This window comes from Mirounga angustirostris, unplaced genomic scaffold (genome assembly GCF_029215605.1).
Source record: "Mirounga angustirostris isolate CCGP_5_RB_7025 unplaced genomic scaffold, mMirAng1.0.hap1 SCAF_3, whole genome shotgun sequence".
In the NCBI taxonomy this organism is placed as follows: Eukaryota; Metazoa; Chordata; class Mammalia; order Carnivora; family Phocidae; genus Mirounga; species Mirounga angustirostris.
In genome coordinates, this window is record NW_026991711.1 from 1,530,216 (window position 1) to 1,554,379 (window position 24,164).

Genomic DNA, 24,164 nt, shown 5'->3' on the forward strand with positions numbered 1-24,164 from the left:
CTTGTGTATAGAGTATATAAAAAACCCTCAAAACTCAGCAATAAGAAACCAAACAACCCAAAAAGAAAATTGGCGAAGTATTTGAACATAGATGTTACCAAAGTAGATGTATCGATGGCCAACAAGCACATGAGAAAATGCCCAATACCATTAGTCAGCAGGGAATTACAGATTAAAGCCATGGCGAGAAGCCTCTATACTTAGTATTTTTAGCGTGTCTAGTAAATGGCTAAAAAAAGCAATTACAATACTAAGTGTCAGCGAGGATACGGGGCGACTGGAATTCTCATACAATGCAAAATGGTGCCACCATTCTGAAACACAGTCTGGAAGTTTCTTATAAACACAGTCTTACCATAAGATGGAGCACTCCTACCCCTATGCATTTGCAATTACCCAGATGAAATGAAAACCAATGTTCATTTAAAAAAATCACGTTCACAAATGCTTTTAGTATCTTTTTTGGCAATGGTCAAAAACTGGGAAGAACTCAGGTGTCCCTCGGTAGGGAACAGGAAAATAAGCTGGTTCCCACAAAGGACAGCAGTGTAGGTAGCCAGCAATCCAGGGGGTGGGGAGGGCAGGCTGCTCAGGTGCACGGGGTGGGCAGAGCGCGAGAAGTCAGAAGCAGAAGGCTTCCATTTATGTGACGTCCTGGAAAAGGCAGAGCTAGAGGGACAGAGAACCCATCAGCGTTGCCTGGGCCTCAGGGGGTGGGGGGCAGGGTTTGACCACGAAGGGTGGGATGAGAGAAATCTGAAGGGGGAGGGGCATGGGATTGTTTTGTCTTTCAGGTGTGATGGTGATTACACATTTGCATTTGTCAAAACTCATACAACGGTGCACTAAAACAACTGAATGTGTGTGCATTTTTCAAATGTTTCAGCAAAAAGAAGGTAATTCTACCTTGACCCATTCTTCCTATAAAAATTCAAACTTATAATTTTTTAAACTAAAACTGAAATGAAGGGGAAATTGCCGATGTCCTCATCCAAAGATAATCACAATTGACATTGTGGTGGATTTCTTCTTATTTTTTGATGCAGACATTTCTCCTAGTTTGTCTTTTTTTTTTTAACATTTTTTTTTAAAGATTTTATTTATTTATTTGAGAGAGAGAGACAGAGAGAGAGAGCACATGAGAGGGGGGAGGGTCAGAGGGAGAAGCAGACCCCCTGCAGAGCAGGGAGCCCGATGCGGGACTCGATCCCGGGACTCCAGGATCATGACCTGAGCCGAAGGCAGTCGCTTAACCAACTGAGCCACCCAGGCGCCCTCTCCTAGTTTGTCTTTGATTTTTTTGTATGCAGGTAACCATGTATGTAATCCACGGTCAGCCTCCCACAGGCTCTAAGCTCTTCTTCCTTCAGAGCCACTGTCTCCAGAGGATAAAACTGAGGTACCTCCGGCCCCCTCCACCTTTGCACATCCTCCCATCTTCCTGTTTCTTCACTTCTCTGGGGATCTTCTAACAGCTGGCCTTTGCCCTGTTCACATTTGCTCTGATGTCCTTGACCATACCTCATCTTCCCCAGCAGCCCGAAGCCAAGAGCCGGCCCCAGCTTGAACTGCTTTCTTTTTTTTTTTAAAGATTTTATTTATTTATTTGACAGAGAGATAGAGAGAGAACAAGCAGGGGGAGGGACGGGCAGAGAACAAGCAGGCTCCCCGCCGAGCAGGGAGCCCAACGTGGGGCTCAATCCCAGGACCCTGGGATCATGACCTGAGCGGAAGGCAAATGCTTAATTGACTGGGCCACCCCGGCGCCCCTTGAACTGCTTTCTGCAACAGACATTGCCCCATTCCCTCCCACTACCAGCCACACAAGGCTCTGGGCACGTCACAGCTCCTGAAGGTTTGGAATCCCAGAGTCACTACTTTAGGGTATTTCCAATGTTTCCTGGTTTATAATAATGTCTCTATAAACATCACAGCTATAAACATTAACTATCACCCTCGGAAGTGTCGCCAGCCATTTCTCCTACAAAGAGTCGCCCGGTTCAGCCTTCGGGTGACAGCAGCCCCACCGAGGTCTGGAACGCAAGCCCCCGAGGGACCCTGAGCTGGACACCAAGCCCGGTCACTCCCTAGCTGCTGACTCACAGAGTCTATGAGATGCGAGGGTTGCTGCTGAGTCTCGGGCTCTGTTTTCCACAGCAGTAGGTAATTATTTCAGTTGCTTGGCAGAAGCAAAAGAGAAAAATGCCTTGGGATCAGAGTGAGCCATCAATTCATTACATGGAAGTGTGATACTCTTTTTTTTTTTTCATTATGTTATGTTAATCACCATACGCTACATCATTAGTTTTAGATGTAGTGTTCCATGATTCATTGTTTGCGTCTAACATCCAGTGCTCCATGCAGAACGTGCCCTCTTTAATACCCATCACCAGGCTAATCCATCTTCCCGACTTTTAACGTTATGAAATATAAGCTTGGGGGGGAAAAGACTTTTCTGATATTTTCAGCTCTGCAATACCTGGGAAAACGAAGATAATTAATAAAAGAAAATTTGACTTGTGAAAACAATGTCAAAGCAATTAAGTAAGTCCTAGTTGGGTAGACCACATCGTCCCCACGAGAACACATGTCCTCTGTCCCCTTCCCCGCTGACCCTTGGGGAATGGAGGGTTCAGTTATGAAAGAAGAGTGCTCTGAGGTGTCCAGACAAGTGTCTTTATTCTAAGGAACTTCTACAGAATCCATCCTTGGTTTCAAAAGCCACATTTATTGATATCCATTTTAAGCTGTATAATTAGTGAATACAAGGTAAGTGTTGGAAAAGATTCCTAAAGCCACTAACTGGATTGAAAGAAATCAATTATTCTTTACCTTATGAACATTAATATGGAATTCTGAAATGGTAATGTTCCAGGTTAAATAAAGGCACAAAATCGATGGTTCCGTTGTGGGCACATCTGCGTATGGAGAGGGAAGAAAGATGAGCTGTGGCTGGTGTTGAGCACACAGCTGCAGAAGAAAAGAGCCTCGATCCTTTGCACAGAGTCTGAAAGTTCTGCCTTTGTTTTCGTGGCTCAGCACAGGGTATGTGGACACGGTGCCACTCTGCTTTGCTGGAGAAAGAGCCTCACGCCTGAGAGCTCACCCTCCCCTGGCTGCCCGGAGTCTCCAGTGCCCCCCCAGATGCCAAGAATCCAAAGACTGGCTGGCACGGGACGGACCACTCAAGGAGCACATGGTCTTAGGACAGCCTTCTTTCTCCCCTTCCTTCTCCCATAGAATGCTCTCTTCTGAGATTTTAAAAGAAAAAAAATGAAAAAGAGGAAAAAACTCTTGATTTCACTGAACACACACACACACACACCCACACTGATGCCCTATAGTACAGAGCTTGTATTTTGAGAATCTGCACACAAAAAGAAGTCATTCATTATATTAGTCATTTCTTCCTGCTATTTCCGAAAATAGCTGCAAAATGAGTTTGGTACTTCTTAATTCAAATAACCAAAAACCCACAGTAATTATACTGTATTTGCATGTACCTTGATAAATTGAGCACGATCACAAAGCAGTTTTATGGCCGTTTCTCTTAAACAACTGTTTTCATGAAATCTAAAAATGACTATAATTAATCTTTGTATTTGGGAATTTCTGGAACATCCCTAAGTAATTGTCTTCAACACTTCTCAGAGAACAGAATGATGGCTCGGTTTCTAAGCACAAACATCTCTTGGAGAAGAAGCCCGACTCCCAGAACAGTGACACGTTACGCGCACATCTCTGGGGTCACTGGACCCACTGAGACCCACGTGTTTGTCCCACGAATACGCCCCCCACCCCCTGCCCAAAGCCTTCATCAAGTTAGAACGGTCTGTGGCAGGATCTAGGATCTTTTATCAAAAGTAAAATATCACATTTCCCCGGGCCAGAAAATCATTTTGCCCCCAATTTAGAACTTTATAGCTTACGGCTTTGAATTGGAGATGTTACAGCTCTTGGCCTCAGATTCTCCGACTATAAACTAGGTGTTGGGAGGTTTATACCAAGAAGAAAACGAAGACCTCAGTGCTCCGTATTAAGGTCAAGTCAATGTCTTTGCCTCTCTGAGAGTACTGATGAGTCCTGGGCCAGTTGGCAATGTTGCCAGGTTTCCATGGACATGGTTCTCCTGCTGGCGGAGCAGGAGTTATTGTCTGAGCACTGGAGTTATTTTCATGTTGAAAACCCGACCGGAGCCTTCCTGAGGGTTGGGCCATCCCATAAGATCGGAGGAACCACTTTATAGTGTTCACGATTTTTTATTTAGTGTCCCTCCCTAACCAATCCTAACAGAATGTCTTCTTTCTAGGCAAAGAAATTAAGGGATGGTAAAAATAAAACTTCCCACCAGCCGTGCGGGCCAATCTGTGGGACAGCCTCCGACCATCATGGAGGGAAGGCCGGCCTTCCCTGGGCCCAGCGGGAAGCAGTGGCACTGGGGGGGGTGAGGGGTGTGGCGCTCTGTTCCGTCCCAGAAACACCCAGTGCTCTCTCCACGGCCACTTGTAGGAGCCGGCTTTTACTCGGGCTCATGCTCTCCCCGCTTTACTCCCCTCCCTCCTCCCGCCCCCCTCCCGCCCCCGGCTGTGTCCAGCCCCCACGGCACTGTCCATCGCTCGGGGCAGCAGAGACAAGGCTGACTACGGCGAGCGGCCCGTCCTGAAGGGGCCAGAGGAACACAGGACAAGCCCACGATGACAAGGCCGTGTTGCAGGTTCTCACCGGGAGGCGGCATCCGAGCGCCACGGGGCTGGGGGCACGGTGGCTGGCAGATCAGGGACAGGGGTGTGCAGCGGCCTGACCCCAGCCGGCTGGGCTGCCACGGCTCCCCAAAGCCACTCACAGCATTTGTGCTTTAATATCCAAACTGCCCTCCTCGAAATGTGTGTCCGTGAATCTCTTTGAAGTCCTGTCTCCCCGCCGGGGTGCACTCGGTATATGAGGCATTCTGACTTCATTTCTCATTTATTATTCTTCGTATTTAAATTCAGATCATGCGCTGTCACCCTGAGGCTTCTGAGGAGGCCCGGGAGCGGACCGGACGGGCCCTCACCTCCCGGAGGCCCGGCCATCGGAAGCGGCACGGCGGCCTGACTCTGGAGCCCACTCTGGGCCAGGCCACGAGCTGCTGCTGCTGGTGGCGCAGCTGGTGCTGCCCGGTGGGAGCGGTGGGAGCCCCGTGACACGCCCCCCACAGCTGTGAGCCAGCGCGCTCCCAGGGCAAGGCCCCGCCACCCGGCGCATTACGGCCCCTGAGGTCGTCCTGGCTCCAGGGGGTCTCGTGAAGGGGCGGCCTCTGATGGGGCCCTGACAGCCCCCTGACCGGCTCTGGAGACTGGGGTGAAAACTCGCCTGAGCCTCTCTGCGGCCCCACAGGCTCCAAGACCCGAGCGGCAGGTGCTAGCCCTGCCTTAGCTTACAATAATTCCAGGGTGGGCCCCAGCCCCGTGACTGTGGCTCTGAAGCTAATCTCCTGGACCGACTGGCGATTATGCTGCCCTTCAGAGGTGCAATCAGATCCGAAATCGTCCCCCCAGGCTGCTGCTGGCTCTAGGGTCTCTCCTTCCCACGGCCCCAAGCAACTTTGTGCCAGGCGGGGGAAAAGCCCTGAAAACAGGCTGCAGCTCGGTCTGGTTTTCCCCGAGGCGCCTGGGCTGGCCGCAGTCATGGGATGCCCAGGCGGGAGGGTCAGGACCCATGAGGACCCGCTGGCTTCCTCAGCAGATGAAAGAAAAGTAACCGATGACTCCACTTGAGAATCCAAGTAAGATGGAGAGCTGTGAGCGCTCTAGGGGTTACTTCTAATGCAAGAGCCTCCTTGCCATCCCCCTCTACTGCACGACGGGGGAGATGTCGCTGAGCCCGTGGGACCCCCCCATGCTGATCTGCGGGCACCCCCTCCCCTCAGAGGTGGAGGGGACGCTTTGCCCCTTATGGCCCCACACTCGGAAGCATGATTGGCCATCCAAGCCCCCCCTTCAACAGGGAAGGCGCCCGAGGCAGCCAGCCAGGGCCCATCTCTGTCCCCGGGGGTGCTCTCCCCACCCGCCCAGCTCCAGCTGGGGGCCAGGATTGGGGGGGCACAGAAAGATGGTGGGGTGCGACCCCCTCAGCTGAAAGTCATGGCCCTCTCCACACAACCTCTTTCCCCCTCCACCCCGGCTTGCGGACTGCTGCCCCCCTTTCTGCCTCTGGGGGTGGGAAGGTGGATCCCCGCACCACGCCTTCTGCGTTCCCCACATGCCAGCCCACCTTTGAAAACAGAGCTTCTCCGGGGGACCCTCGCAGCACCTTGTTCCGAGCCTTCTTTGCCTCCTCCTGGATTCTGGTTTTTGTTGGCTCAGAGATGCACCACTCCAATCTCTGCCTCCCACTTTGTGTGGCCTTCTTGCTTGTGTCTTTGCTTCTTACAGGGGCGCGGTCGTGTTGGAGGAGGGCCCTCTGCACCTCAGCTACTTACATCTGCAACAATCCAATTTCCAAACAAGGCCACATCCAAAGGTGCAACGTGTCTGTTTTGGGGACACCAGTCATCCCCTTGCCCTGCTGCTGGGCAGGTTGGCCCTCCCCAAAGCTCATGCTTCTTGTTCCTTCCTGCTCTGTGCACGTCAGGCCTCGGGTACCCAACACCCATCCTGGTGGGACTAGAGTCCGGTGTCCTGCCAGTCCTCACGGGAGGCTAGTGACCCACGATCCCACCTTCTCCCACTCCTTTCCCTCCCATGAGGCTATGTGTCATCCTTCAGCCCACGTGGGCCTCCTGGTGCTGGAAACAGGCCGGAGGACAGAAGGGAGCCAGGACCGGCTCGGGCACACCTCCCTCCTACCCACTTCAAACTCACTTCTCCACGCCTTTCTCTTTCTGAGGACAATGGCGTTTACTGTTTGTGCAATCTGCTGGCATGGCCAGCCTGCCGGCACCATTTTCAGACCCTCGCTACTAACGGGAAAAAGAAATTCCCATGATTTCTCCACCAAAAAATGTGGAGGGCACCACTGTTTAATTTTGGTCACTGATCAGCATTGATGGATGACGAGCATTTCTCTTCCTTTTTCATGTTTCTCCTCCGAAGTCTGTGAGCGACCAGGCAGTGTGCCTTCTGTGGCCTTGGGCCGGATTGCTTGGATCCGAAAGGCTCAGAGTCCTCCTCAGGCTCTGCTCCCAGCCAGGATGCAAAGCAGCCTCCGTGGTGGCTCTGCAGCTCCTCGGGGGTCCTCCAGCCAAGGGCCGCCCAGGAGGGGCCGGGGCAGGGGCTGAGCTTCTTCACGCCCGCCAGCCCGGCTTCGCCTCTGATCTCCCAGCGGTGAAATCTGAAGCAGAGAAAACCTCATCTTGAATGGAGACACCATTTCCATGTGTACCGATGAAGGATGCAACATCGTTTTCTCCACGTGTGTGTGAACTGTTCAGTCACGGGCGTTTCAGGTGTGGCTTTACGAAGGTTTAAAGTGGAACTATTTTCCAGGCCGAAATACAAAAGGTATTGAGATGTCTCTTTGAAACTCCACAGTTTCATTTGGTTTTCATGTCTTTAATTCTTTGAAAAATCAACAAATGACATCTATAAATATGTAAGTATTAATTATGTATTTGTACCTTTATTACCAACTTTTAATTAAAAGCCCATCATGGTGGGAGCAACATTTTATGCTTTGTCAATTTTGTTAATTTGATTTTTTTTATTAAGAAAGCCTGGAAAACTGTTCTTCCCCAACAAGCCTCATGTCCGCGTAGCCCTGTCGCTCCTGATCGCGTCCCGCCCCGCAGGCCCGGCCCGTGGCAGCCACGCGGGAGGCCGCCGGCCACTATCCTGAGCCCTCACTCAGCAAACTCCAGCTGCAGTGGCCCCGCGCTCGGCCGCCTCATGCCAGCCTCCCCGCTGAACGGCTTGAGAAAAACATACCCCTCCTTGTGTCACCGTAAGATCCTGACCATCTGCCTCCAGGGTCCCCAATGCCACGGCTTTAGCACACCACTCTCCACCTACAGTCCTTGCGTCTCTCTGTCTCTCTACCAGTCTCTCTCTGTCTCTGTGTCTGGGTTCAGTTGCTCTCAGATTCTTGTCAAGGACAATTCTCAGGGACCAAGGAGCAAGCCACACTGTTTACAACGGCCCCAGCAGGGAGATACCCCGGACTCAGCCACACACCCAGAACTGGCAATCTCGCATCTGCTCAGAACCACTCTCCAGGTCCCTGTTGCCCAGAGAACCGTGCAGTTTCATAGACTACACTTATGTAGTTGGGTCAAGGTCTCCCTGCCTGACCAGACCTCTCCCCAGCATCATCACCCTCTTCACATGGTCGAAGCCTTCTGTTCCAACCAAACTCAGGGGGGTCCCCACCCCAACTATCCTGCAGCCCCCCCTCCCCTCCCATCGTGCTCCCTCTGCCCGAGACGCTACCTTCCACTCAGACTTTCCAGAAGCAGCCCCGGGCAAATGCCATCTCCCTCTGGGAGCTTTCCCTGACTGCTCAGCTCCCAGCCTTCCTTCCCCCAGAATGATTAAGGCATTCCTTCCTGTAAACATCGCCCCCCGCCCGGCCCCATTTCACAGGTGGCTTGCGTTTCCCTCACGGTGACTTTCATTTTTGACTCTGCACTTTGTCAATGCTGTTCCCTGCCTGGAAGGCCCTTCCCTTCCGTCCTCTTTCTTCAAGACTGAAGTCTCTGGACGCCATCTGTGACCTCGCCAGAAGCAGATGCCCACTGCCCACGGTGTGGGTGACCGGCCACTGCATCGCCAGACTGCGCAGCGTTCAGGCGTTTGTTCTCATCCCCACGCGGTTCAGAATTTTTTTTCTTTTTTTGAGAATTTCTTTTGAGTGTGGATCATAACCAGGATCTTTTTGAGTTTTGTGTGCCGTACTTTGCAAAGTACCATGAATATAATAGATACCTAACAAATACCCATTAAATTGAACTCTGACCCTATGGTCTTCTACCTTCTTATGGAAAAAAATAAAAGTTACTGTTGCAGTATATGAATAAACCCCAGTGACGGGATCTGTTCACATTTACAGGTTAGAAATAAAAGATGATGCTACAGGTCTGCAGGAAGATGCTCTCACGGGATGAGCTTGGCCAGAGCTTCCTCCATTTGCTCCATCTTTCCTCCTTGAGAGAGAAGCACATGAAATAGCAGCTTTTAAAAGCCATAAGCCCTGGGTCTGCTCAGATCAGCTCAGGAAGGAGCTGCACACGGGAGCTTGGCTCCTGAATGGAAAGGGTGCTCCTCCACCCACCTGCTGCTGCAGAACGTGCATTGTCTGGGGCAGCAGAGGGAGGGGACTACCGCTCTCAGCGCAGAAAGGGGCTTCGCCAGAAGAGCTGAGGGGTGTGGAGGAGGGCTCAGGGCTCCGCTCCTGCTCCTCAGGCACAAACCCTGGTGTTGGTGCACATGGGGTCCAGACGCAGAAGAGCCAGAAAGCTTCGGAAAGGTCAAACCAAATGAAGTGCCAAAGGGCCAGCAAACCCTTCAGCGGGAAGTGTGTCTGTGCTTTGAACACCAGGTGTATTGTGAATCAGCCCTCAAAACTCTCAAGTCAAATCATTACGGGGCAATGCGAGTTTCTGGGACCTGGGGAAGGGGGTGAAGCGTTAGGCACCAGGGGGTGGCCTTGCGGACTCCCATCCGCGCACCCATGCCCATGACGTTGGCGCCCCTGCCCAAATAGGCGTGGTAGCCGCACGCCGGTGGCCGGAGCTCAGCTGCTGCGCTGAGGGCACCCGTGGGGGCTGGGGGGGTCAGCCTGCCCAGACCGGACCCGTGAGCAGAGCTGGGCAGTAATCAGCCCTCGTCCTCATGTAAAATGTAGTATTTTAAATGAAAAAACATTCTTTATTCCAGACCTCAAACTCTGATTTATTTTGCTTTTCTATTTTTGTTTTAGCAGCTGTTTTCCCCAAGTGCATATCCACCCGCAGCTCGGCCACGAGTGTCCGGGAGCGGTCAGGGCTCCTCTACGAAGTGCTCGCTGTCCAAGCCAAGTGTGGTCACAAATGTTCAGCTTCGGGCTGTCCGGTTTTCCTCTTGGTTTTATTTCATTACAATTTATTGCCTGCCTGAGCCAGTAGGTTTACATTCGAAATGCAGTTTAAACCTGAAGATAAAGTCTACCATAGTTATTGCCACACAGAAATATGGTCTAAATAATAGTGATTTTTAAAGGGGATGGCATCCCTAGTTGTCAGACTGGTCTGTGTGTGTTCTTGAAATACATTTACCAATAGCCGTTCTATTAGAGCAAATTATCAACTTCTTAAATCTCTTTTGTGATTGTAAATGAATTATAATGGCAACAGGAGGAACAATTACATAAGCTTTGGTAAGAGAAGGTTCATGGGGAGGATGGGTAAGGGGGCGGGGCATGCTCTCCCCTCCCCCAGGACTGCAGCTGGGGAGAATCACCTGCAGAGGGTCCTGACTCCAGCAGCGTGGTCTCTGTAGGAAAGGCTCACGGACTTTCTTTTCCAGTGCTCATTTCGGTCCTATTTACAAGGAATCTCATCAGTATTATTAGCTTTTTCAGAGAGAAACAGTGCCTGAAGTTAGGTATCAAAAATAAACAGATAAGCGGGAAGGGCCCTTACACAGAAGTACTCGGCATCACCAGCCTCTTGTCCGTCCTAGAAGGAGTTAAACAGTCCAGACAATGTGCCCCGAATTTGATAATATTTCAGCCTTTCTATGGAACGTATTTTGAAGAAAAGAACAAAGACCCCATGAGCCATGGACGGATATGCAAACTATAGTGATGGGCTTAGAATCACAGAAACTTGAGAAATGCCCGCTTCCCATATAAGTTGTCTAACTTGCAGAAACATGTACAATTTGCTTACCACCATATTAAAATCTAGATAAGCTCCCTCATTTACGAGAGGGCTTCGTTGCTTTCTTATCTGTTTTTGAGACATCTTGTAATAAGACTTTTTTTTTTTTGGTCGGTGGTGCTTTTTCAATCAATGTAGCTGACACCAGATAATCTGAACACAAGGGCCATATCTCACTGGCCCAGTATGGACATTGACCTAATTTAGCTAATCTTAGATTATTTATCCAGAATATCTTGTCTGCAAATATTTGCAAGTGTATAACCATTATCGTCTTTAGGGGGGAAAGAAAGACAGGAAAGTGAATGAGAGTCCCTCTAGTTTTATAATATGATGGAGCAAATGAGGCCACGCAATTCGCATATTAAGGAAGCAGAAGAACAAGTTAGCCAGGAACTTTGAAAGCATGTAGGATCTTCACACTGCCATGTGCCCGGACTTCTCTCCTCAATGCTTGTCAGTCACGTTTGGTTCTTTTACTCCGAGATGATCCCAGGAAAGTAGAGGTGTGGAGTTGACAGCAAGTGGTTAGATTCTTACAATTTGCTTCTGATGGTTATTCCAGTAAGTTCAGTGACAGCAAACGTGAATTATCCTGGAAATAAACCACCTGTCACACCAACACATGGGCCAACCTGCGCGTCCCAAGTGAGGTCTCCGGAGTGTCCAGCGGGAGGTCGGGGGCTCCTCAGCAAGACACATGCTACAGTTCTAGTTATTTCCCTGGAAACTCCTTCAAAAACAGGCAGTCAGATTAAGTAATTATTTCTGTTAGTTTCTTATTAATTGAACACAAGCCTCAAATAACAAGAGTGGTATTTTCCAAGGAATAAATATCATCATTTTCCAAAGAATAAACCATTTCAATTAGCTTACCCATAAAATCTTGATTGTTCTCGGTACTCTACATTTTCTTTTTCCCTTAGTTAAATTTAATTTAGCCAAAAAATAGAACATTAATGGACATACTAACAATGAGCCACAGGAGAGTTCCTTTTATGATAAAACTAATCTTTAAATTTTACCCAAAATTGTTTATGAGCTACTTCCAATTTATTGGCAAAGTAGACTCACCTCACATTTGTGCTGAATTGATTCTTCATTAAGTATATAATACTCCAAAAGTAAATAAGTAAAAATACAATATGTGCGTATCAAGTGTGTATGCATGTAGAATTTTCGTGTTATGGTTATACTGAATTTACTATAAACAACGTTCTCGGCACAATGTCTTCTTTCTTGCTATCATCAAAGGATGAAATATCATTTCCAAGTTTTGTAACTTTACTTCTAAAAATCTTGTCTCTAAAATGTTAATGTAGACCATTTAAAAATATTTTATTTAAAATAAAACATCTTTGCAAATATGTTTTATTGTAATCTTTTTGACCCAGGTATGACTCCACAGATTTTCAAAGCTGTGAGTCAATCACAGGAATAAATGAATCTGGAAGGAATTGCATTCTTGCTTAGTAGAAAGCATTTTCAGGGGCTGTGAATTCTTGCTCAAGTCTCCTGTTTGTTTTTTCGTTCAGGCCGCAGTGGCGTGGCGGACCTTGGCGGTAACACCTCGCAAGGGAAGAGGGACAGCAGAAAAGTACCCAAACGCTGACCTGAAATTTGAAAATGACAGGAAAGGGTTGCTTCAGCCCCGGGTGGACATTCCACAGTAACCTGCCGTGATTTACATTTCATCAAGACCAACATTTGTAGCCAGATTCTTCAAAAGTTACTTGTGAGTTCATTTAAGATTGCTGACTGAGATCACAATACAGCAATTAGGCAGAATTAAAGTTAAAATGGAAAGAAAATGAATTAAGCAATACAATACAGTGCATGCTGCCACCCCACCCCCACCACTCATTCTCGCCCAAGAAAAGCAGCCTTAATAGTATATTATCTTACAAAATCAACTGCAACATGGCAGGTTCTGCTTTGCCTCCCGCCAACCATGTGCTCAGCGTTTCCCTCCATGTTTGTTTTTCCTCTTCCTTTTCCTGAAGGCGCGGGGAACGTCGGAGATGATGCAAGCCACGAGTGGGGGCCGCATGGGTCACTTGAAATGCCCCAACAGCTACATTTTTTAAAAAGTAGAAGAAGCAAGTGAAATTAACTTCAAAGATGTATTTTATTTTACCCCCTACATCCACAATACAATCATTTCAACGTGAAATCGAGATGTTCCAACGACCCGTGAGGTACTGCATGGGCTATCTTTCCCCCAACACCTTCAAAAGCTGGCGGGTCCGGCCACTCCCTGCACATCTCCACGTGGCCTGGCCGCTTCCAAATGCTCTAGGGCCACCCATGGCCAGTGGCCCCCAAACCGGGTCACGGGAGTGTGAGTGGGCAGCCTGGGAGAATATCCTGGGAGAAAGAACACACGGGGAAGCACGGGAAACAAGCTCGGAGGGTCTGCTTGGAAAGCTCAGAAGGAAGGGGTCGGGGAACAAGCCCCCCTTGTCCTCACGGGCATCCCTTTGCTGCCGTGTTGAGTTCTGTAGGGATCAGCTCGCGCATCCCGGGTGTGTACCTAACAGGAGCCGGGGGTCACCAGCCGCACCGCGCCCCCAGCACGGCAGGACCCCAGGCGAGCGGCGTGTGTGGGAATGCGCAGACCTCACGCCTGTGTCTCTGCGTAGCACGCGTGTCTGCAGGCAAGACAACCTCTGGGTGTTGGTGTGAAGGTGAGCGTTCACTGTGCGCTGGGTGGGGCCACGAGTGTGTAAGGTGTGTGTGGCGGGTGTGAACGTGTTGAGAAGGGGAGGGAGGCAAGGGCGAGTCCAGGCTCACAGCCCGGGGTTCGGCGCCCGGCCACCCTGGAGCGGCCTCTGCCAGGAAGACACCCACGGGGCCACCGCAACCTTCCTGGGCCATCAGCTCTACCCATGGCCACAGCCTCTTCAGGCCTTCAACAAACATAGTTTGGACATCCCCAATGACCCAGACGCCGTCTACACCCTGGAGAGACACTCACATCATCCTGGGCACCACGGCACGATCTCCCCACAACGGGCCGTGGCTTCTGGCTCCGCCCGGCCATTGTGGACCTTGTGGGAGAGGTTTTGGGCCCAGGGATGCAGGAAGATGCGGGAAGACACGGGCAGACACGCAGAGACTTTCAAGAGCAACCACAGGGTCCAGGCCCAAATCCTACAGTTCTCCCGGGAGAAAAAGGAGTGTTCCAGGTCACCTCCCCAAAGGCGTCCACATTGAACCAGAGACTACTACGGCCGGGGGCCCATCTCTCCTGCACCCTGCCCCCCAGCCCCAAACAAACAGGACACACCCAGTGGAGCCTCCTCTCCACTTAGCTCCCCGTTCTCCTTGTGTTTATAAACACATTATTTGGTTGCACCCCTTCCAAATCCTACCCCCTCAGTTTGTCAAGAAACTAGAGTCACCGGGAGGGGTTTCCAGGTGCCCCAAGGAGCCTCTGGGCACCCCGGGAAGACCTTCTGGGGGCGCCATCAGCTTCCAAGTCTGCTTCTCGCTCCGGGGCTGGGGAGCCCCTCCCCATGTTGACTGCCTTCTGGGATCCACACAGATTCCTGGGTAAAGGGGCAGAGGAAGGACACGTGCACACAGGTCGGGTGTTGGAGGAGGAAAGCTGCCTTCGCTGGCGCCCAGGCCTCTCTGGTCCGCCGAGCCTCTGTGTCCCTGGGACCTGGCCGCGGGGAGGCTGGGGATGCGGTGGACCGCAGCGGCCCGCACATCCTGTCCTCCTGCCCCACGGTTCTGGAAAAAACGAGGCCACCCTGGAAGGGGGTGTGGGGGCGCACGGTGGCCGTAGCCACGGGGAGTGGCAGTTCCTGCGGCCCGGGGTGCATGGCTGGGTGCCGCTCAAAGATGGTGAGCGGTCTGCTTGCCTTGCGTTACCAACTTGTTTGTTTGGGGCGCAACTGCTCTAACGTGTTGTTCCGAGTTCAGTCTAAAGAAAAAACTTCAAGAACTCACTGCCCTAGCCCGAGAGCAGAAGACTGTGTCTTTGTTAGACGAACTCCACCTGCTATGCTGGCTGCTGTCAGTGATTTAAACTTGCAAACAACACTTTGAAAATGCAAAAACCCTGAAATCTCAGAGTCACTTGAGTCAGACATCCAAGCTCCGGACCCCAAGGACGGTGTTAGAGTTTTCGAATTCACCAGAAAGAGGAAACTATGGATCATCAGTGGTTGTCACTTGCAGGCCCCCTCCTTCCCCTCTGGCCAGGAGGGGATCTGGAGTTTGAAACTTGTCACGGAGAAGAGAGACCTTTGCCGAGAAGGCTGCTAATGAATTCGGATTGAATAGTGTTCAAAATCTGATGTTTTGCGATGTGACATTAGTGTGGCAAGCGAGGGTCCAGGGCGACAAGTCTGCACAGCTGCTCCGCGCTTTGAAATGCCCAAGACAATGGGCGCCAGTGTTCCCGGCGCTTCGCCTCTCCACTCCATCTGCATAGTCTGTTCTGCCTGATTGACCAGCGGGTCTGTCGCAGGGATCAGCATTGTTCACAGATCACTTCAAGATGGCGGGATGACAAGATTCAGGTGAGAGATGCAGTGGGGTGATTCCCGAAAGCCGCCACGAAAAGCCGCCCTGGGAAACTCGTAGGGGCCGGGCTCACCGGCTCGAGGGTGGATTTACTTGTTTGCCTTAGGAGACCTCATCAAGTTGCTGGAGGGGAAAATTGAAGACTTACGGATTGTAACAGGACTTTACAACGCCCTCTTTGGGGGGTAATTTGGGGTCCTCCTTTATTTAAAATTCCAATAATTTTATGGCACTTTATTTCAGTGTATGCCTTTGCTCTTAGAATTCTGAGTCTGCCAAAAGGAAAACAAATAGTTTCCTTCTATGAGGCCAAAACCCATCACAAATCGAGACCGAGTTTCTCTTTTCCAAAAACACCATTTTGGAAAGTGGCAATGGCGCTCCCTTGGCTGGCAAATCTGAGTTGAATAGAATGGGTTCACTTCCAAGTCACCAGACACAGGGCACTCGGCTTCCCAAGCCAGGCTCACCCTTCGGGGCACACAGCGAGCCACACGCACAGAGATCCGCAACCCAGATTTCATTACACACTGATGTTCTGACTTGGGCTCCAAAGACAAAATCTTTGTCATGCAAGCGCCTTTCCCCCAGAGGCCTCCACTCCATCTGCGGAGGTATTTCACCCCAGCACAGGAGCAGGGCGGGGACTGCAGGCCCTGGGACGTGCCTGCACACCCCAGGCCCTCTCCTTGGGGATGTCAATCACGGGAGTGTACATATTGCCAATAATCTACAGATATGGGGATCCTGGAGGAGGGACCTAAGGCGGAAACCAGCGGCTGGGGCAGGACATGAAGCCCAGCGACCCACACGAAGGGAGGGAGAATCTTCTCTGCAGAAAATAAGGATGGCGGCATGCTTTCTCCCACATTAGAAGACTTGATCCTGGCGCTGACAACTCCTTCCCCGCGTGGACCTGGAGGCCGCGTCATGGGGCGCAGGCCCACCTAGACCCCGGCTGCGCCCCGCCTCGCACCTCCACGGGACCTCCTCCTCCTCCTCCCTCGCTCCCTCCCTCCCTCCCTCCGCCTCCTGCACCCCTGCCTGCAACCCACCCGAGTAAAAGCAAGTCCCACAGAAGGCGCTCTGCTGCCCGCCCGTGGGCACCAACACCGGGCGCGCCACGTTGCAGGCAGTGGCCGGGATGGCCCGCACCCGGCCCGCCAGCGCGGGGGAGGCCTTTCCCTGTCCCCGCCGGCGTTCGCTGCGGATTGCCGCGACGCTCATCTCGGGAATATAACGATTAATCCAGCCGCAGGTTTCCAGATAAGTGATTGTGATGGAGATTGTTGGCGAGAAAATAGACAATTATCCGCTGTTAGCTTTACATAAAGATCGCATTAACTCAAATTAGTTATCAGACAAAAGAGCGTCGGCGCGAGCGCCCTGCCCGGGCCCTGCCCGCGGGGACCCCCGGGCGCAGCAAGGCCCAGCGCGCGGCGGGCAGGGCGCGGGGCGAGGGGGCGCGCACCGGGCGCGGGCCCCACTCAGGAACGCTAGTGCAGCGCTCGCCCGGACTCACTGCCCAGCGCCTGACGCGGGCTGGTGGCGGCCCCCGGGGGACGCCCGCGTGCCAGCCCGCCCGCCTCGACCCCGTCCTGGGCCCGCGTCCCCCCTCCCCCCGCCCCGCCGTCCCGCGCCCTTGGTCCTTGAGCGCGAGCAGGGGACGTCCGTCGTTCTCCCAGAGGGGCCAGAGGGGCCGGGCCCTCCTCCCAGCCGCGGAGTCAGACTCGCTGCAAAGTCCTCCGCAGCCGAGCCGAGAGCTCTTGGAAGGGGCGACCCTGTGACCTGCCCCTCCCCTGCACTGTCCCTCCCACCGCACTGCGGTGGCCGCCCTCGGCGGGACCCCGTGGCCAGCAGGACTGATGGGAAAGTGGGGCTGGGAGAGAAAGGGCGCAGAGTGACCCTTGCAGCTGAGTGTCAGTGGCCTGGGGGAGGCGGGGACCCGCAGCGCCAGGCTGGGGCAGAGACGGGGCAGCGCGCTCTGGACGCGGGACGAACAGAAGGTTGCCTCCTGCGCGCTTTTTCCCCCGCGTCCGTCCTGGTGTAGACGCGGGCACGTCGGAGAACAGGTTTTGCTGACGCCGTGCATGCAAACGCACCAGCCCTCCGCCCAGCGCGCCGACCCAGCCTCAGGCCCCGACGGGGACCCCACTGCCGCAGGCGGGCTGGCGCTCCCGCGCGGGCCGGCCTCCGGGCCCCCAGGGTCCCTGGGCCCCGCTGAATAGGGCGGATAATGACCCCCGGTTCCCAAGGCAGGCTTTCTGCTGCCTGGTGAGCTTGGATTTGTGTGGTCCAAGCCTTTCCCAGCTTGTCCCATTCTGTCACCGGGATAAGGGGCTCCCTCGGCTCGTTTGCACCTGCGTCGCTTTTGGCTCCTTCAGGAACGCGCTGAAGCTTGTAATCAGCTTTGTGAAGCCATTGAGTGCACGGCTGAGCGAAACTTCCAAAGCTCGAGGAAAACTGGCCTGCTGAATGGGAGCCAGCATGGGGCTGCTCTCCAAGCCTCCGCGCTGCCAAATTCCAGCAGAGCCCCTCACAATCGCCCCGCGCGGGCTCCGCGCTTCCCCGCACTGACAACAGTGAGAAAAGAAAGGCGAAAATTCCAGTCCCCGAGGTTAGCCGTTTGTTCCCAGATTAATGGCAAACGGCTCCTTCTCGCCACCCTCCCCCCAGCTTAGCTCCCCAGCCCAGGAAACAGGACACAGGGAGGGCAGGCCAGTTCCTCTAACTCCGCATCTGACTTCATATTTTCCGCTGAGGTTCCCAGCTCTGCCCGCCCCCTCCCAGGGAGCCCCCGCCTGGGCCATGAGCCCTGCTTGAGATGAAGGCACAACTCAGAGCCTCTGGTGTTCGCACTGCAAAGCCTCCAGACCTTTCCCCAGGAAAGTCCTACCCCTTCTCGGGGGTCCTGGCACCCCATTCAGCAGGAGGAGGAAGATTCAGGCAAGGCAAAAGTTCCTGCCATCTGAGCTGTGTTTGTGTTTCCCTAGACAGCCGGCTCAGGACCTGAGGTGCCTGGTGTGGGAGCCCTGGAGATGGCCTGGGCACGTGTTGATGGCGCTGGCTCTGGAGGCCTTCCTTGCAGGCCTTGCTTCGCTCTCCCTGTCCAGGTAGCTGGAGGGGCCCCCGGTCCAGGCTGGCTCTGTCTCTGAAAAAGGGGAAGTCTTGACAGCCGATAGATGCACCAGCTCCCAAAAGGCAAACGCATACTCATCAGGTCAAGCCTGAGCAGCACCCTCTGTCACGTGTGCGGGGCCGGCTTTCTTAGAACTGGGCCTGGCACGTAGGAGGTGCCCGGTGCGTGTTCGCTGAGTGAATCTCTGTGCTCAGAGCCTGGAAGCAGGCCTTCCGAAATGTCGAGTCGCTTCTCTGGGTTGTGGGTAAGGTCCTCTCTTCGGTAAATCCTAGCAGACGTGACTTGGAGGAGAAGAGGGAAGGCAACATCATAATCTGTGTGTAAAACCGTTTACACTTGCTGTGGATTTCGTTAGCCACTGACCTGGAGGCCTCCCCGCTTCGGCAGCACGTCCCTGCGAGGGTGTGATCTGGGCTTCCATCCCCGCCAGTGAGCACCACCAGTCCTGCAGAGGGAAGGAGAGGAGGGCCCCCTCTGTGGAGGCCCTGGGCAGCGTCCCCGGTCACACTGTTTTCGGAGACATGGAATGGGCAGGAATTCCACTGATGCACCTAGTCGTGTGTGCGAGTCTGGGCAAGGAGGGGGCGATACCCCAAGAGTTCTAGGGATGGGCCCACAAGTCCTCGGGCCGAATTGTTATCAGCAGTAAGAGGAGGAAACGAAGCCAAGGCTTTGCTGTCCTAAAGCCCTTCAGACAGCTCTGCTTCACAGCAAGGTAACGGCCTGTTCACACAGCTCCGAACCCCACCACGGGCACGATGGGAGAATCCGGGGGCTCAAAGAGAAGCTAAACATCTCTCCATGCCAAGGCTCCGTGCATTCATTCCTGGGTGGTTAACGTGCTTTAAACGCCCCAAATCCATACAATCCATTTTGACATTTTAAGTTAAATTTTTTTATTGTAAAGTTTGATGTGTTGTTTTCAGCAGTGTTTCTCCTTCCAACCATTCTCGGTAACAAGTCAGGGGGATATGCAGTAATTCAGAAATTAGTGAAATTTTACTCTTGGTGGGGGCGTTGGATTAAGAGGCTGGGAGAGTGTGAAACAAGTCAACGTGTAATTGTATGATAAGGCTCTCACGAGGAATTTATTGGCCAAGTTGCTATTTCTATTCCTTCCTAATCTCGTTTAGCACATTCATTCTCTGCAATCTGTCTCCATAATCTTCTGTGGCAGAATGGCAGCCAATAGAAGCATGCATGTTTGGAGAGAAGAGAAAATATGCAGAAGCGTGATAAACTGATGCTAATTATCCATATTTAGGACACCGAGTGCAGAAGATCAAGGTTTACAAATAACAAACCAGAGCCAATGATGATGGCTTCCTCGTGTGGAATATGTTGGAGGGGACCAGATAAGGGTTTCATGGGCAGGAGAGATTTATTGGTCAAAGGGTTCACCTTCCACTTTCCCACTTTCCCATAGCAGTAAATTATTTAGGCCAAATTCACCAGAACATTACTCTTTTATTTGGCCATGTGCCATGACTTGCTCTTTCTTTGTGTCCTTTCAATGCAAATCCTTGTAGTGTAACCTCGGTCGATAAGGGACAGATAATTGAGGTAATAGGTAATTCCCCTTTAAACGGTGCATATAGGACGATGAGCTGATCAAGAACACGGAGGAGGTGAGGAGCAGAGGGGCTAACAGTGGGCGGCGGTGACCTCAGCCATTGGACCAGCCCTCTGCCGGAGAAGAGATGGCCTTGCCCAAGCAGTCACCCTATGTGCGCACGTGTGTCCTGCGCCCCACCAGCCAGCAAGTGTGGTAAGAAGCAGGTGTGGGAGCATCGCACCAACATGTCTGTTTCCCTGTATGGAATCCTGATCATTTAAAAATCTGAAGATCTAAACATGTTCTTTCTCTTCTCTCTACTGTCCTCACACCACCTCCAACTGACCTAACGTTTAAAATTGGCTCCCAATCTTCTCCAAGACTTCTGGCTCTGAGAAGAGACGTGGAAAGAATTCAGGCTGGAAATACCGTGTGGCACGGTTGAGGGGTCAGTGGTAGAGATTTTTCTGTATTACAATAATTGCCTTGTAAAGTTTCCAGAAAACAAGCACAAATATAGCTCAGTGTTTTGCTGCACATTTGCATGCTCATCTTGAAATTTAAAATATTAATTAAATCCCATTCAGTGGTCCTAACTTGGTGATTTTTTTTTTTTTTTGGACTCATCATCACATTTGGTACCAGTTGGGTATGTGATCTCCTTGCTTCATCCTTGGAGCGTCTTCCAGAGTTTTCATTTGTAACTTTTTCAGTTGGTGATGGACAAGGCAAGAGGAGTTCTCTGTCCAATACCCACGGCAATCCAGTGTGAATAATAAATACAAGACTTTTGAGAATAAAAATAGCCATGCTGAAGTTTGGGGACATAATTTATAATTCCTACGTAACGAAGTATCCGGGAAGAAGAGGTGACCTTTGATACACAATTTCTCCTCACCCTAAACCACATGGACAATAAATTATCTATAGGTTAATACCACACACAAGCACTTGTGCTAACGATGTGGGCAGATTCCAGAGACAATAACACTAAAATGTGTGTCTTCGAACCGAGGGGATAGTCAAATGATGAGTTTATTAACATTCTGCCCACAATTACCTGCTATTCTGTAGAAATTAACTTTGTTAAAAATTAGCAGATGTGTTAAAGTAATATGTAGTCAACACATGCAATGCACATCCTGTAGTTTTATGTAATTTAAAAATGTAGAATTGAGACAATTATCCATTCAATTCAACCCCCCAAAAAAGAAAAATATTCTTTCATCAGTAATAATCTAACAATTGAGGCTAAAGATATAGGTGGCTGGTGTTTCTAGAAATTACCTAGGCTACAAAAGAACCCAATTCTTTAATTCATTTGATGCATGTACATTCCCCCAAAATCAGTGTGTTACTTCACACATATGTATGTTTGGTGTCAGCCAAAGTGAAGTGAATAATTTAGGCTTGGTGTATATGGTTTGGTTTAGTTTTGGTGATCCAGATGTGGGGGGGAGGTGTTGCTTTGGATGATTTGGTTCCCAGAGTCAGCTCTTCTCCCAGAGATACAGGATTTTTACCTATGTGCTCTGAATAGTGCCCAAACTCTACCTATAGACGCTGTCTCATCCTCACACCCCTCTTCCTGGTCACCGACAACCGCCAATCTGTGGAAACTAGCCACTATTGTGAAAATAGGATTCAGTTCAGAAGGACAGCAACAATTATTTTTAAAGGAACCAGTTAAACTACTTACCAGTGGAAGTGGATTTTTAAATTTTAACTTCTTTCTAAGATTAAATTTAGTGTGTGTGTGTTTAAGTAGCTGGTGTTCATATATTCGGGCAGAGGCAAATTTTTACCCCACTGGAAGCATACCTTGGAAGAACGTGGAAAAGCAAAATGGGGCAAAGCCACCCAGCCAACAGACCACGGATTCTCAATGTGCCTCCTGCCACGTCCTCCCTGGCTGTGCAGCATGTACGTGTGTCGCACGCATGCGTGAAAGTGCGCACGGGTGCGCGCGCGTGTTTGTGTGTGTGCACACACGCCCACACACTCATGGGTTTGCACTCGCGCCCACACACTCATGGGTTTGCACACGCGCCCACACACTCATGGGTTTGCACTCACGCCCACACTCATGGGTTTGCAAACGTGCCCACACACTCATGGGTTTGCACATGCACCCACACACTCATGGGTTTGCACTCACGCCCACACTCATGGGTTTGCACACGTGCCCACACACTCATGGGTTTGCACTCGCGCCCACACACTCATGGGTTTGCACACGCGCCCACACACTCATGGGTTTGCACTCGCGCCCACACACTCATGGGTTTGCACTCGCGCCCACACTCATGGGTTTGCACTCGCGCCCACACACTCATGGGTTTGCACTCACGCCCACACACTCATGGGTTTGCACTCACGCCCACACTCATGGGTTTGCAAACGCGCCCACACACTCATGGGTTTGCACTCGCGCCCACACACTCATGGGTTTGCACTCACGCCCGCACTCATGGGTTTGCAAACGCGCCCACACACTCATGGGTTTGCACTCGCGCCCACACACTCATGGGTTTGCACACGCGCCCACACACTCATGGGTTTGCACTCACGCCCACACTCATGGGTTTGCAAACGCGCCCACACACTCATGGGTTTGCACACGCGCCCACACACTCATGGGTTTGCACTCGCGCCCACACATTCATGGGTTTGCACTCGCTCCCGGCCGAGTTAAGCACTGACGGATCCGGCTGGGGGAGAAAACATGGAGGGGAGGGGGTCGCCAGAGAGAAGGTCAAAGGAAGCAGGATACAGCGTAACTCTGAGTTACTGTCCTTCTGGAGACCACCTTTTCCCTCCTCATAGCCTGTGATGCCAGACACTTGACTCCCATTTTGGGGGGCTTTTTCTCACTATTAAGTGAGTGGTTAGTTTGGTGTTCCTATGCTGTCTTTCCAGAACCTTCCTCCCCCCGTAACAGCTAACATCGCATATTTATTCAGTGCATGCAAACTTCATTAAGCATAGATACCTTGTTCCCGTTGAGTCTTCAAATATCGCAGAAGATGGCTTTGTGCGCTCCTCTTCCTGGAGCACTTCAGCAAAGGCATCTCAGCCCCTTTAAAAATGTCTCCGAGCCGGATTGCTTCTCTGTGGGCAGTATACATTGAGGTATCTGAAACAAACACAGAACTCCAATTATTGTTTGCCTGTGAACTGGTTAGCAAGATGATTACAAGATACAGTAAATACACTTGGCATGTTGAAACATACTTTCAGCTCCAATGACTTTAAATAGCTTCTAAGTAAAACAAATAAACAGAATAATGGTGGGATTTATTTGGAATTATTCATTATGAGACTACCCAAGGCATGACATTTCCAATCACGTCTTAATTTTCTTTTTAGGAGCAGGAAGGGTTTTCATATCTTGACATATTCACCACCCTGGGCCTGAGGCAGTTATCTCTCTGGCTCATTCTATGGTTCCAAATGCTGATGGCATGCTGTGGGGTCTTGCGGATCACGCATGGTTTGCTCTGGCTTCTACACATTAAAAGTGAAATAAATACCCAGGCTGACTGTCCTAGATTATGATCTATGAGTTGATGTGTTAAATGAGCCCGTTGCTTTAAAGGTTATAAATGACAAGATTTTTACTATTACACGTAATTTACAGCTATTTCCTGTTTGACGTGACAGATCCTCCTGGAGAAGTCCAAATTTGTCTGCTTGACATACATTTATTTTAACATTCTCTCTTTCTCCAAATTCTAGAACATATTAACTACTGTTTTCCTGGGTGTCAATTTGCACCTGTGGGATCTACCTCTTGAGGCTTCAGTGAGGTCCCCTGGCCTCCACTCCAGATGGCTGCCTGCATTTGAGCAGCTAATGTGGATGATTACTGGCATATTTACTGTAATTTATAAAAATCACAGGAAATGACATTTTTATTAGTCACTGACTCCACTATCACCAACCACAATGGATGTTATGCATACAAATCCATTTTAAAAATTGTTCTTCCTAAATCAGAAGCTCTTCCTGGTCTTTAATTCTGTGAAATGATCCTGTTTCACTTTGCTTACCGTGGGTGAGGTCACAGAGGAGCTCAGATCGCAGCTTATTTCCTACGG

At 51.1% G+C, this 24,164-nt stretch overlaps 1 long non-coding RNA gene across 1 annotated transcript; it reads right to left on the reverse strand.

Moving 5' to 3' along the window:
• Nucleotides 1-11,593: 11,593 nt before the first annotated feature.
• On the reverse strand, nt 11,594-23,914 carry LOC135363732 (uncharacterized). The gene is made up of 4 exons (XR_010409786.1): nt 23,855-23,914; nt 23,057-23,200; nt 12,740-12,908; nt 11,594-12,447 (listed from the first exon to the last, which is right to left on the reverse strand). It is a non-coding gene; the product is annotated as an uncharacterized LOC135363732 (long non-coding RNA).
• Nucleotides 23,915-24,164: the final 250 nt, after the last annotated feature.